Source organism: Otolemur garnettii, unplaced genomic scaffold (assembly GCF_000181295.1).
Source record: "Otolemur garnettii isolate 467f Iridium unplaced genomic scaffold, OtoGar3 scaffold00017, whole genome shotgun sequence".
In the NCBI taxonomy this organism is placed as follows: domain Eukaryota; kingdom Metazoa; phylum Chordata; class Mammalia; order Primates; family Galagidae; genus Otolemur; species Otolemur garnettii.
Genome location: NW_003852412.1, coordinates 3,933,491 through 3,949,340, shown reverse-complemented (window position 1 = coordinate 3,949,340; position 15,850 = coordinate 3,933,491). Strand labels below are relative to the sequence as shown.

General features: G+C 36.1%; 1 pseudogene; it reads right to left on the bottom strand.

Annotated features, from left to right (window-relative positions):
- Positions 1 to 15,353: 15,353 nt before the first annotated feature.
- LOC111723947 lies at positions 15,354 to 15,507 on the bottom strand (annotated as a pseudogene).
- Positions 15,508 to 15,850: the final 343 nt, after the last annotated feature.

Genomic DNA, 15,850 nt, shown 5'->3' with positions numbered 1-15,850 from the left:
AGGAATTGCTATAAATAGGCTTTATGATGTGTCTATGAGCTGTAAAGGGAGGGGAAGCATTCTCAGTCTTTCTTTGAGTCTACAAGTGCTTCTGAGTCCACCTGTCCACTCCTTACGAGGGACAGGATTGCAAGAAAAGGCTAGAATTGGGTGTTTTCTAGCCTTCAGCTCAGTGATGACTTCCAAGTTTCTTCCATGTTATACTGGACACAGAATTCTCTTATTGATTTTTCATGCTTTCTTTATCATGTACTATACTTGCTGGGGTCTATTGTTTTCCCAGATTGGTTAGGCTCTGATAAAACTCCAATAGGTTAGGCCTTGTTAACAACAGAAGACTCTGGGATATTTCAAAATGTCTATTTTTCCCTTCCCTCTGTCAGAAGTACAAGGAAATTTCTCCCTGATACTCACTGCAAGAACCTGGTAGATCTCCTAGAGGTAAAACTCATAAAGGTTATGGGTCTCCCTATGACTGGACTCCTTGAGTTTTTAACTCTCACTTTCTCCATACCAAAATTTCAGCAATTCATCAATTACAGTTTAGGTGTTCCTACATAGTACTGTTTCCTAGAGAGCTGTCTGCTCTGCAAACTATGATTTTTCTGCATCTGCCTGTCTGTCTATTCAATTCGGGGCACAGTGGTTTGCTCTGTGATTTCACTTCTTTGAAGGCCCTAAGAGCTCCTGATTTTCTGGTTTGTGCATCTTTTTACATGTAGTTAGCATGCAGTGATGACTTCCAAGTTTCTTTCATGCCATACTGGAAACAAAATTCTCTTATTGATTTTTCATGCTTTATTTATCATGTACTATACTTGGTGGGATCTATTGTTGCTTTATTTTTCTATGTAAATTATAGAAATACTCCATTTGGGATTTTGGTTTCTTACTTTCACTTTCATTTTTTTTTTTTTTTTTGAACAAGAAGCAAACCATTCACATCATTCAAAAACCAAAAAGTAAAAAAGTTTTAGTGTCATTTTTATATACCCACTTATCTCCTTGTAGGCAAACATCTTTCCTTCTGAATATACATAAAATATATACAAATAAAATAGGCTAGTAAAGTAAATATTGTTTTTGTCACAAAGGTGACACAATACATATCATCATTATATTCTGCACCTTGGTGTATATTTGAAATTAACAATAAATCTTGAAATTATTTCTGTAAAATAAAAATCCTCCTCATTCTTTATTTCAGCTATAGATTATTTGAGTCATAGACATACCTAATCAATTAAATATGTTCCCTATTGATGGATAGGAAGATTATGTGTTTTTCTTTTCTGGCTATCAAAAACAATGTTGTAGGGAATAATATTGTGCATGTATCAATTCAAAAGTATGTGAGAATACTTGCAAAGTAAATTTTTGAGAGAACTGCTTCTGTACCATTTTGAGGATTATAGTCCTATGATATGTTTTACTTCAGCAAACATTACTTAAGTACTTGCTATGTGTAGGCACCATAAGACATGAGAGAAAATGTAAAAAGAAAAAGCACTCTTGATTATGAAGTACCTGACAGCACACACCTTCACTTAAATTTTAATGCTTAAATGTTTTTAGTTCTTCTTGAATGATTCTTTTTACTTCCTGGTGAATTCACAATAATTTTAAAAAGAAAACTCTGTTAGAATTTTAGATAAAATTATTAATTTTTGAAGAATTGACAATAATATATTATCCACCTTAGAAGAGTGGGTATATATACACACACACACACATAAATATATAAAACTATGTGTCTATATATATACACAATTTTTTTTGTTTTCTTCATCTACATCTAGGACTAGGTTTCTACATATTCCTCATCTAAGGTTATTATTAGATATGTTACTTATGAATCATAGATAATTGCAGCAAATCATATCTCAGGACAGATAGCAAGTTCCTTGAACATAAAACCTTATTCTTTTTGCAATGCCTTGGTTCTGGCCAAGTTCCTTCTATACTTTAAACAAATAAATCCGGGCCCTTCACTTTTTACATAGAGTCAATAAGGTAGCATAATAATATTAGACATGCTATCTACTGATTAGAAGGAATGCTAATAATGGGCTGTAGGTAAGAGTATGGGGAAAATATTCTCGGGCAGCTTTTGTCTCATGCACACAAAGATAACAGGTTCATGAGTTAGGAACTATCTCCTGACATCTCTGAAAGAAGTGTATTTGTTCTCAGTACATGGTAGAATCCTTGTTCACTAGGAAGGACTTTAAAGGCACAAAGAGAAACATCATCTAACTATGTTCAGACAGTACCTCATTGAAATGAGGGGATAATAAATAAAAGTTGGGATTTTCAAATATTATTTGTTTAATGTGAAAGGTTTCAGTGGATTTGATCAGTGTAGACTATCAATGTGGACTGCTCAGTCTGAAGAATCCATATCAATAGTAGTAATTTTTTAACTAACTACTCAGAAAATCACTTCAACTTTTATACAAGTTTTCTTGAATATAATAAACTTAATTCTATTTTTCAGTTCATTATCTTGCAAAATATTTATATTCTTTCAACTCTCCTGAACATGCTTTAGGATATTTAAGTAGCAATTTTGCTATAGTTATTGAAATCGTATGATTTATATGTGTGTATATAAGCTTTTTACCTTCCACCAATTTAAATATTTTTGTTAAAAGTGTAATTAGAAAAATTAACTAATGTAAAAATGAGGCAATTACTTATATATGTATGTAAGTAAGCTCATGCTTTTCTACTAATGAATAGGGCACATACATGTTTATGTTAAGAGATGTGTTAAGTTTCTCAAGTACATTAATTTCAAACATTTCTGAGAAGTTAAAATAGATACCACTAGATGATGGCGTTGTAGATTGATGGCATTTGTTGATTTTATTTTTAATTATAGTAAAAACTATATAACATAAAATTTAACATCTTAACTATGATTTTTATTTTTTTTATTTTAGAATATTATGGAGGTACTAATGTTAGAATATTATGGAGGTACAAACTTGATTTTTGTTATGCTTTCCTACCAAATGTGTACATGAGAGTTGATTGATTAGTTGCAACTTAATAGTTGAGTACATGTGGTGTTTGTCTTTTCATTCTTATGAAACTTCACTTAGAAGAATGGTTTACAGTTCCATCCAGGTTGTTACAAATGGTATTAGTCCATCACTTTTTCTACTAACTTTTCAGTTCAGTAGCATTAAGCATATTCACATCATGCAACCAACCTCCAGAACTGTTTCATCTTTCAAAACTGGGAAACAACAATCATTAAATAACCCTCTATTTTGCTCCATTCCAGTCCCTGACACCCTCTTCTATTTTCTTTTTCTCTGAATTTGCCTATGCTTGATACCTTATACTGTGTGTAAGTGGTATAAATACTGTTTGCCTTTTTGTGACTTATTTAATTTAAAATAATGTCCTCAAAATTCACCTACCTTGTAGCATGATAATAATGAGTCTGAATATTATTCCATTGTGTGTATATGTGTGTATGTGTATGTGTGTGCCACATATATAAACCACAATTTGTTATCCAGTTAAACAAGTGGACATCAATGGACTTCGAGATTGCTTCTTCCCATCTTTCAAAACTGGGAAACTACAATCATTAAATAACCCTCTATTTCGCTCATTCCAGCCCCTGACACCCTCATTCTATTTTCTTTTTCTCTGAATTTGCCTATGCTTGATACCTTATACTGTGTGTAAGTGGTATAAATACTGTTTGCCTTTTTGTGGCTTATTTCATTTAAAATAATATCCTCAAAATTTATCCATCTTGTAGCATGATAATAATGAGTCTGAATAATATTCCATTGTGTGTATATGTGTGTATGTGTGTGTGTGTGCCACATATGTTAACCACAATTTGTTTATCCAGTTAAACAAGTGGACATCAATGGACTTTGAGATTGCTTCTACCTGTTGACTATCGTGCATAATGCTGTTATAAACATGGAGGTGCGAATTTCTCTTCAAGGCCCTCCTTTCAAGTCTTTTTAGATATATATTCAGAAGTGGAATTACTAGTCCACTTCTGAATTTTATCTTTGATTTGTTGAGGAAATACATAGCAACTATACAATTTTACATTCCCACCAGCAACATACAGGCATTTCAGTTTTCTCTATATCCTCACCAACACTTTTTATTTTCTGGTTCTGTTTTGTTTTGTTTATAATATCCATTCTAATGAGCATGAGGTGGTTCTGATTTGCATTTCCCCAACAATTAGTGATATTAAATGTCTTGTAATATGCTTGTTGGCCATCTGTATATTATAGTTGAAAAAATGTCTATTCAAGGTTTTTTGCCATTTTTGATTAGTTTATTTCTTATTGTGGGGGGGTGGTTGAAGTTCTTCGTATTTTTTGGATATTAACCTTTTGCCAGATAAATTACTTGCAAATATTTTCTCCCATAGGTTATTTTTTCCATAGGTCTTCCATATGTTGCCTTCTCACTCTGTTGATTTTATGCATTAATGCAGAGTTTTCAATTTTGACATAGTCCAATTTATTTATTTTTACTGTTTTAATCTATATTTTGATGCCACATCCAAGAAATACTTGCTAATTCCAGTCCTAAAGCTTTTCACCTATATATTTTCTAAGACTTTTATAGTTTTAGGTCTTTCATTTTGGGCTTTGATCCATTTTGAGTAATTTTTGCACATAATGTAAGGTCAAGGTCCAGCTTCATTCTTTGGAGTGTAAATATGCAGTTTCCCCAGCACAGTTTGTTGAAGAGATTGTCCTCTTTTCATTGAATAGTCTTGGCACTCCTTTTGGAAATCATTTGACCATATATGTGAGGGCTCACTTCTGAGTTGTCTCTTCTGTTCCATTAGGGTCTACGTGTCTGTCTTATGACAGTTCCACATTGTTTGGGTTGCTATAGCTTTGTAATAATAACATTTGAGGTGTACTTCTTTTTTTTTTTTTTTTTTTTGAGGTGTACTTCTTTTTAAAGATTATTTTGGGAATATTTTTCTATCTTAGTTTCTTAATTCTCATTTCTCTTTAATATACTAATTTTTTCCTTTCTCTCTTATTGTAGTGCCTTTTCTTGTCAGTTTATATGTTCTTCACCTTTTGCATTTAAAAGAAATATGATCCAGGACAGCCCAATTAAGTGACAAGAATGCAGTGGCCCAAAGTAGGCAGTTCCTAACACCATGTAGTATAAAACTCCAAATTCTTTCTGGGGAAGCAAATGTGGGGGCTGGAATAAAGACCTGGAGCAGGAGTTAGAGACCTGTGTCCCATCCTTTCTCCAATACTTATTAGCCATCAAATCGTGGGCAAGTCATTTGACCTCTTCAGATACCAGTTTCCTCAAGAAAAGGCCAGGTCCTTCCTCTGGCAGATGAAGGTGCACTTTGAGTCTGAGGCAACCCACACTCTGAGGAGATGGGCATTCTGCTTCTTGTCCTCCCTCTTCATTGCTGTTTTCTTTTATTTTTCTTCTCCACACCCTATTGCTTTCCTTTCTTTTCTAAATAATCTTTTCCCCCCATTTTGTCACGATTGTTTCTAGCTTCTCACTTGTATCATGTGGAATTTTTATTCTATGGAGAGAGTACCCATGTCCCAGCACTGAAGCATTTAAATACTATGCCTCACTTTATTCCTTCTTGGAGAAAGATAGGTTGATCACATAGAGGACATCCAAAGAGGTTGAGGAGAAAGATATCTACACAAGATGATGTGAGAGAAAGGGACAGATACACACTTCTGTCCTCCACTGCCTGCTCTTGTTCCATGGGAATTGTGAAGAACAGTAAACGGTGGAACATTCAAGCCCTATTTCTTCCTTCAGAGTATTAACTGGTCCTTTCCCATAGCAATGACACAGTTCTCCTGACTTGAACTATTAATACTTGTCTCAGGCTGGTCTCTTACCAGCCTTACTGAAGGCTAATATTTGTAAAACTATACTTATCTCAAAAGCTTACAGTGGCTTCCTGTTATCTTTGGTATTAGACATAAATTCTGTTTGGCTGACTAGGCCATCTATCAACTGACAGCAGCTTATTTCCCAGACCCCAAACAGGATCTTTTCACTGTCACTTCCCTTCCTGTATTCTACTCTTATTTCCAACTCCTTGCCTTTGACCATGCCGATTTTCATCATTTGTGAGAACTTTTCTCTTCACCTGTCTCTACTGAGAAATTATCTTCTACATAAAGCTTTCAACTACTCTATACAGATTTTTCCTTCTATTTTCTTATTGCCTGTATGATCATCTGAATTATAGTTCAGTACTTAATTGTTCTCTCTCTCTCTCTCTATATATATATATATAATTGTTTCTCTAGCTGGGTTATAAACTCCTTTAAGAATATGGTCTTATGTTTTCAAAACTGAAGCACCATACAGAAAGAAAAGATACTGGGATTATTTTTAGAACCAAAAGAATTTCTGTGTGTTCACTGACCTGTATCTTCAAGGCTCTGGAATTAATTCAGCACACAGAACTATCCCCAGTCATATGCAGTAGCTCACAGTCTAAAAAATGAGTCTTAGTGATGATGGGAGGCATTGGTTCTACTCCACTGAATTCCAAATTAAGTTATTTACCTTATTTGCCCCTGAAATCTAAAAAGTACATGCATTTCTCTTTTAATAAATTACTTCAATGAATTTGTCTGATCAATGCATCCAAGTTCAGCTCAGTATCTTTCAAAATAACAACCTACAGAATAAAAGAACATATAATTAAGTCAAACCAAGGAGAAATTTCTCAGCCTGTCAACACCTTTACAACTAGATATTTCAAATGACAAGACCCCAACCAACCTCCTGCAGATAGAAATTAAAATGTTTGAAAAGTCACTCAGCAAGACAGTAACCTAATTCAATTACTTTCAGAACGAGGTTTAAATTCTTCCTCCAAGTAGTATGCAATATACATTCAATTATTTTTCGTATTAATAAGAAATGCCTTCAATGTTATATTTCTAAAAGAGGTCACATCGATGGTAACCTCACAAATATCCTAGCAGTTTATAACTCTGTTAGTTGTATAGAATCTCCACCTTTCTCCATTTTCTAGCTGAACATCTCCTAAATCTCGCTCATTTCTCACAGATCCCAAAAACCTAACAAATGGCATAAACAGAAGGGAAATTCCTCTGTCTCACTCACCAGTATATGACAATAATATAGTCATGTGATTAATATATATCTTATATGAAATATATATCAGGAAGGCTCCTAAAGAATACCAACTTTTGAATAAGCATAGATTAAATGCCAACTCCAGTAATTTCAGAAAAAAGCATAACTTTTTATAGATTTCAGTAAAACAATGAAACCATAGGGTTAGAAAGAAGTGAGACTATTTGGTGAGACATCAGTTTGCCTTTGCTGACAGAGGCTAAAAGACCAAGGTTAATACAACCAATGTGTTTGTGTACACAATTCTGTATGTCCGTATGGAAGCATACTTTCTCTAAAATCTACAGAAAGAGCTGTAGTCTCCCAGTCACTGTAGCAAAGGAGCCATGTGTGGTGTTGCAGATGGCGAATTTCCTCTGGTCATATTCATTCGTTGGGCACCGGGAAGGCAAAGAGAAGGGTGAAACAATTTGATGGAACAATGCTTTTTATATACACACAGTGGACTATTCATTTTTGAAAGGTCAGTTAGAAGAGGATGTCACTGCATTGTGGAGTAATACATATGAAAATTAGTTAAAGTCATGAACTCCTGCAGGGGGCCTTGATAATGAAAAAGCACCCACAGACCTATAGTAAATACTGTGTTAACTGGTATGGCTAGAGAATGAGGGTCTCTTACTAATACAATGTTGTGTTTCAAGTGCATTATGAGCTCTCTATCCTGTGTAGATTTCAAATACCTAAGAATTAGGGTAAAGTAAAATTGTGAAAAAACACAAAGACTGTCAAGACAACATGATTCTACACTTTGGCTACACCCCTTACCAAGTGTGCAATGTTGATTCACTTATCTATCTTCTTTAATTAAGCCTTAGTTTTCATACCTGGAAAATGGAGATTAAATCTGAATTAAATACCATGCTAGGACTTCAACTTCTGGTCAAAATAGATGGTTAGGGACTGAATTTTTCCTATTGCCTGACATAAAATTTTAAAAAATGAAGAAAATATATGAAGCATTGATTTTTAATACACTAGATATCAAAGAAAAAAAAAACCAGTTACCCCTGAAATATGCGATGTGAAATATGAGGACTCTGACTGCCCAAGATTACTGCCTTGAGAGTTTCCTGGTTTTTGGCACAGACAGGGAACAACAAGTCTATATCATCAAACTCCCTGAGTTAAAGAAACAGCGCAGACTGTCCAGGAAGACTAAGGCAACTAAAGTTTACAAGACAGAGTACTGAGAAATAAAGAGTTTCATAGAAAGAGAACTCTAGATTGTACCGGTCTGTGGGGATGATACGTGTTTTCATTTGTGTCATCTGCGATTTTTTTCCTCACTGTTTTGTAGTTCTCTGGAGAGATCTTTCCCTCATTGATTAGGTATTTTACTTTCTTTGTAGCTATTTTGAATGGTATTAAGACTTGGATTTGACTCATAACTAGACTGTTACTGATGTATAGAAATTCTATAAATTGTGTACATTGTTGTTTTTTTTTTTTTAACCTAAGGTGTTGCTGAATTTATTTGTCAATTCCAGGAGTCTTTTGATGGAGTCTTTGAGGTTTTGTAGATACAAGATCATATTGTTAGCAAAAAAGTGATCGTTTGAGCTCTTTCTCAATTTGAATATCCTTTCTTTCTTTCTCTTGCCTGATTTCTCTGGCAGGGACTTGCACCACTGTGCTGAATAGAAACAGTGACAGTGGGGACTCTTGTCTTATTCCAGTTCTTCGTGAAAATGCTTTCAACTTTTCTCGATTCAGTATGATGTTGGTTGTGGATTTGTCCTATGTCGCTTTTATAATTTTGATATATGTTTCTTCTATGTGTAGTTTGTTGAGGGTTTTTATCAGGAAATCATGCTTGATTTTGTCGAATTATTTTTCTATATCTATTGAGATTATCATATAGTCTTTGTTTTGCTTCTGTTCATGTGGTGAATTACATTTATTTATATATGTTTATTGAACCATTCTTGCATTTCTGGTCTGAAACCTACTTGGTCATGATAGATTATTTTCTACATATGCCGTGAGATTCAGTTTGCTAGTATTTTACTAGACAGTCTTGCCTCAGTACTAGGAAATAATTGGCCCCAAACTAAACATGGCTTGGGTTTTGCATAATGGGTCTTATAAGAAACAACCAAAATGATCATGTGGTTTCCAGATAACTATGTCCTGTAACAAAGCATAAGAATACATATATATATATGTATATGCAATATACATTCAATTATTTTTGAATGTATGTATTTTTTAATGTATTTTCTGTATATATGTATTTATATAAAAAACATATCTATCCCTAGAAGGTAAAATTCACAATCTCTAGAATCTAGTACAAATTACTGGATATGGCAAAAGGAAGGAAAATATGACCAATAATGGGAAGAAAAACAAATTAATTAAAACTGACCCATAACTCACACAGATGTCAGAATTAGCAAGCAAGCACCGTCAAACAGTTGTTATAACTGCATTCCATATATTCAAAATGTTAAATTGAGACATGGAAGAGAGATAAAAAGAACCAAATCAAAATTTTAAATATGAAAACTATAAGATGTGATACAAAAATGCAAACTGGATGGATAAACATCAAATTAGACATGGCAGAAAAAAAGAATAGTAAACTTGAGTACATAGTAATGGAAATTATTCAAAACTAAACACATAGAGAAAACATAAACCAAAGAAGTTTCAGTGAGCTATGAAGCAACTTCCAGCAGCCTGCTACCTGTGTAATTGGTGTTCCTGAAAGAGAGGGAAGATCACAATAAAATGGCTCAAAAACAGTGATAACTAGAAAATCTTCAAAGTAACCAGGAAAAAAAATAGACATGGTATGTACAGGAAAACAAAGAACAGTAACACAGCAGAAGTTTTATCAGAAATAATGCAAGAAGATAGAGCCCAGCATCCATAAGAAAAAAATGTTAACCTAGAACGATGCCCGGGGAAAATACCTTCCAAACACAAAGGCAAAATAAAGACTCTGTCAAACATATAAAAAGCAGAAAAGAACCACAGTAAATGTGAAAGGCAGTCTTTTCAGCAGAAGAAAAATGCTATACCACCTGGAAACATGGAGGAATGTTCATCAACATTCAAAGCATCAATATGAGTAAATACACAAGATTATGTTATAAGTTAACGTTATTAGATAATTGGTGATTTAAACAAAAGTAATAATATACATGGGGTTTATAACAGATGATAATACGTCAAAATGCACCAAATAATACCAAGGCTGGATAAGGAAATATTAAAATATACTGTTGTAAGCTTCTTAAAATGTCTGTAAAGTCACGTAACATCACCCGGAAGTAGATTGTGATAGATTAACTATAAAGCCTCAAGTAACAACTAAAATAACAAAACAATGACTTAAGAGCCAATAAGCCAACAAAGAAGATAAAATGAACTAATGAAAAATGGCGAGAAAAAGGCTAACAATGAACGAATGAGAGAAATGAGGATAGAATTAGACTAACCGTCTCAACAGTCATATTAAATGACAATGCTATCAATACCCCAATTATAAAGCTCTTACTTAAAAGTAAGATACACATATTTGTGGGCTTTTTATAGAAATTGACAAGTTGATTCTAAAATTCCGAAGGAAATATACATGACCTATGATAGCCAAATGATTCTGAAAAAGAACAAAGTTGGAGGATAGGATTACCTGATTTTAAGATTGGTTATAAAACTTCATGAATGAAGGCAGGATGGCATAGACATTAAGATTAACAGAACAAAGGAGCAGACTAGAAAGAGCACAATAGAATTGAGAAAATAACATTCCCATAGAATATTTTACAGGTTAGCTAAAATTTGGAGTAGTGCCAAATTCTTTAGCATGTATAAAGAAGTGTTTTAAGCCAGGGAAATTTGTTTACTAATGCTAAGGTTATGATGGGTAATTTTAACTATGCCTACTGCAGACAGTCACGTTTGACATTTTCATTTAAATGAATATTTTTATATATGTAGCCATACATAAATGCATATGTAGGGATCTTATTTCTCATTCTTGTCCTGGTAATGGGAATAAGCACTACTGTGATTTAGTTCCTGCATAATCCCTCTAAAATCTTCCATGGTTTTATTCAAAATGGCTTCATATTAAAGAAATTCTATGTTTTTCTTTTGCTGTCAAAAATACACTGCTTTAACATGGTCATAATCCCTGCAAACATTCACACTGAAATAATCACACTCGTGCACACCCCAGTCTTTTCTGACAGCTTGCAAATATCCCTGTTGTCCTTTACACGCAGCCTTCACAGTTACAAAGCTGAAATTTCTTTGGTCATTTCCACCCATATTTTTATTGCTTAGCTTTTCAAAGTATTTTTTAAAACGGCTTAGGCACACCTAAGAAAAATATGCATTTTTTTTCATGACTTGGCTAAAGGCCAAGGCTTTTAAATCCCCATTTACCAAGAAAATCAGGGCTCTCAAGTATATTGTGTATCAGCAAATTGAAGGTGCTCTTGAAAGAGATTCACTTTTCTACCTCAAAAGCCCCTATCATCTTCCCATTTCCTACTGCCCTCATTGTACACAGTTATTTGTTACCCCTAGAAGGAGTTATTCCTGTATCCCTAATCTTCTGATGAATCTCTGGGTGATATCTGGAGTCTGTTGGAACACACACAATGCAATCCTTACCCCCCTACCCTTATTCTTTATAAATTTTGAAGGACACAGTAATTGAGATAAGATTTCCTACATACTAGAAACGGTTTATTCAATTTACTTAGTGATTTAGGCTGAGATCCTCAGTAGCAGACCCTGAGTCAAGAATGTGTGTGCAAAGGATTTATCGAAGATACGCAAAAGAAACTCAGAAGGGAAGGCAGCCAGCAGATGAGGGTGGAGAAGGAGTCACACAAGGATGTGGCTCCAGGCAAAGTCTCAGGGAGGCTGGCTTAAGCCTGATCCTGAAGAGAAATTTCCGAATGTGCCTCACACCTCACAGTTTTTTTTCTTCAAGGTCGGGGAGGTGGTCTTTCAGATCTCACAGATTTCGTTGTTTGTTAAGGATGGCTCAGGGACTTCCAGACTGCTGAATATCTGGGGAAGTGCTCCAGATGTTCCAGGTGGGGTCTCCCAAAGTCTCTCACAGTGTAGGCGATTAGAAGTAAAAGCACACCGTGGCCAGGGAAGGGACACACAGGAACACTGACAGGATCCCTGGGGATCTGGTAAGCGTGCTAACAGGATCCCCGGCACTTAACAAATATCCATGGAATACCTGCTCTGTCTCCCTCATGCCCATTACGACTGATGCTGAAAGCGAGGCGGTGAGCAAAGTAGATACATTGTCCATTACAGTTAAGTTTAAAATGGAACGGGAAAAGGGAACATGGCTCCTAAGCCAATAATCACACGAAAGAATAGAAAATATATTATAAACTGTGAAGTGCTTTCAAAAAAAGTGACTGGGTCATATATTAGAGGGACTTGATTCAGTCCTAGATTCAAGAAATGCTTTGGCAAGGAAGAGACTCAACATGTGGCCATTTGACTTTCGGGATATATGAAGAAAACTCACGCTGTAGGTCTTAGTATTTTTGCTGGGTAAAAACATTTTGTACACTAACAAGTATCCCAGAGAAATCCCCTAAGCCAGGCTAAATCCCTATGAAAATGCCTTTAAATAGTGAATCATAGAAAAAAAAAATACTATGAGGGTGTTTAGATAGAATGAACTAGGAAATATTCCACAGTCTAGACTTTTAGACAGGCAGCCTCGTAAGACAAACAGCCCAGGTAACAAAGTCATGCACAGACACAGACACACACCATCAAGTGGTTGGATTTTAACAGCAACGATGTTTTTGGACTAGGAATAGTGACATAAGTTTTGACATTTTGAGACAACATGACCTGCCAGTCACCAGTCTAGATGCTCTATATTCATCATCTAGTTCAGTCCTAACACATGACCCATGAGTTAGGTACTATCCTTAGCCCCACTTTGCAGAAGGAAAAGTAGAAAGCCAGAAGTTAATAAATTTGCCCAAGGTTACACAGACAGATGCAAAGTGGTTGAATGGGATTGAATGGGCAGTCTATCTAACTTCAGTGCTGAGCCAGAACCAATTTATTAGACTAATTGGAAAGGCAAAGCAGCACCTGTTTATATGAAAAGTCTCATTGGAAAGAAAAGGAGAAATCACGTCGGTAAATTCAGCAGAACCCCTTTCCACTCCATGGTTCCACTGATAAAGCCCTCAGCTCTATCAAAATGCTCTCTGTTGCAACTATATTGTGAAACTTTCTCTATAGCCTGAAACAGATTTTAACTTAGACTCAGCCAGTTCCAGCAGGAAAGGAAGTTTCAGATCACAACAACTGGAGTCATCACCAGTAGAAGAGGGTGTCCTGCCCCACAGCACAAGGCACCGTTTGGGGGTTGACACACTCAATGCCTCCCTTACAAATTTTACATCAGGAGTCCATCACTCATTAATTTACACAGGGCTAATATGTCAGCTGTGTCCTCTCCCACATGGCCACTCTGAGAGATTGGTGGGGACTGCCTGCAACTCAGTGGCATAGAATCCAGAACTGTGTGCAGGCTCCTCAGCACGTACCCAGATCACTGGTGAGGTCTGTGAGGGTGCTGAAGGGGAGGACGTGTAACATTTAGGCCACACTTGATGAAACTATCTTTTTCAGACATACATAATTATGAAAATCACATGAGACTCAGGTTAAAAACAGATTCCCAGGCGAGGACAGAGCTACAGAACCAGATACTGCAGGGTGGGTGCCTGGAAACTAGCATTCTACACAAATGTTTTAGATGATTCTTATGATTAAGTTTGAGCAACTATTCTTTACCCCATATACATTCCCAGGCATTGTAAGGTAAATTTTTAAAAATTCCCAGTATTAAATTTTATTTGGATCTGAATCTATCTGTTCTCTAGCCTTATGTATGTTCACGTGAGTGTATGAGTGTGGTATTTGTAATAAGAATGGTTTGGGCGGCGCCTGTGGCTCAAAAGGGTAGGGCGCCAGCACCATATGCCAGAGGTGGCAAGTTCAAACTCAGCCCCCAAAAAAAAAAAAAAAAAGAAAAAGAAAAGCACTTAAGGTGGCACCTGTGGCTCAAAGGAGTAGGGCACTAGCCCCATATGCCAGAGGTGACGGGTTCAAACCCACCCCCAGCCAAAAAAAAAGAATGGTTTTTCCCACCCCTCAGGCAACCAAGACCTAGTGATGGGATCTTCCCTTCCATGTCACCCCCCTGTTTGAGGATTCAAGAACTCACACCTTTCAAGTGTGGCAGGAGGTTAAAAGTGTCCTGAGTGGTTCAGAGTCTCAGCTTCTTCCCAGGTGAGATAGAGGCATCCTTCAGGTGTGTGATCCATTATGGTCTGTGGAAAAGGAGCTGTCAGTGCAGTGTCCTTTTGTCACCATGATGAGAATAGCTGAATCCTCTGTAGGGCCAATGGGCATTCTCAGCCCGAAGTCTAGAGGTCTATAGGTGCCAGTACAGCACCAGGGTCCTGACCACTGGCAGCCGCTGGCACTCTCACTAGCAATCCTCTCTGTTGGACTCCCTCCAGTGCCTGGCTGGTCTCCTTCGAAGTACCAGCTCACCACCTCTTGCTCCCTTCAGCAAAGACAAACCTCATTTAGTCTATTTTATTCCTCTGTGTCTGTGTGTACGAGAGAGAGAGAAAGAGAGAGAGAAGCTTCTATAGTCCACCTCCTGTAGGGCCTCTTTTGATTTTCTTGGCTTGGAAAGAATCAAAAAGAAAAACAATAATTAATCTTTGCTGTTTATTTTCTTCTCTTCATGCCATAACAATCCTAGTTTTCATCTAGGAGGTATAAATACTCTGGTTTTGCTTGATATTATAACCAGGAAGTGCAGGAAAGAAAGCAGTACCCCGAATTAAATATTTCATGGTCTTATCTTGCTAGCTGTATGTCTTCACTACACTATAAGCTCCCCCAGGACAGAAACATTGCCCATTTTTTAATTGTGGTATTTTCAGTGCCTGGTACATACTGTGACATAGGTTAATGTTAAATTAATGTACAAACGACGATATTTTCAGTCTCGACTATTCTTATGCCCTTTTTGTGTTCATAACTTATTTTGTCATGGTTCCACTCAAGTCTTACCTCTTACAAAAAGACTTTCTGGAATATCTTCACCTTTCTCTAACCCCACAAGCATTTTTCCCCCATAGGGAAAAGCGTGAACGCAGTCCCCCACTACTGCAAATTATGCAGTCGAGTTTCCCACATCGCAGGGGTCCCCACATCTGGAGTTCAATGGATGAGCCTCACCCTGGGAAAACCACCTTCATGATCATCGAATCTCCCCTGCCAGGGAAGTGTCCCACAAGCATTTTTATCTGTATCTCACACCATCTCCTAATTTATTATTTCTATGAATTTCAGATTATTTATTTAAGGCAAATGATGACTGCAACAACTTCATAATAAATAATGCAGTGAATTTCATTCAAGTTGCTTCTTAGAATTCCCTCAAAGCAGACTGCTCGCATCAATCCAGCATCTAATTCATGAAAAGTAAATTGGGTCAACACAATGCTTTCTGGGCACACAGCTCTTTGACTCTTTGACTTGTCATTATTCTCTTGTTTTTCATATGTGTCATATTTCCTCCTCACTTCCTTCATGGACAAAGGATTGTGTGTTTGCTTCTATGGAGATGAGT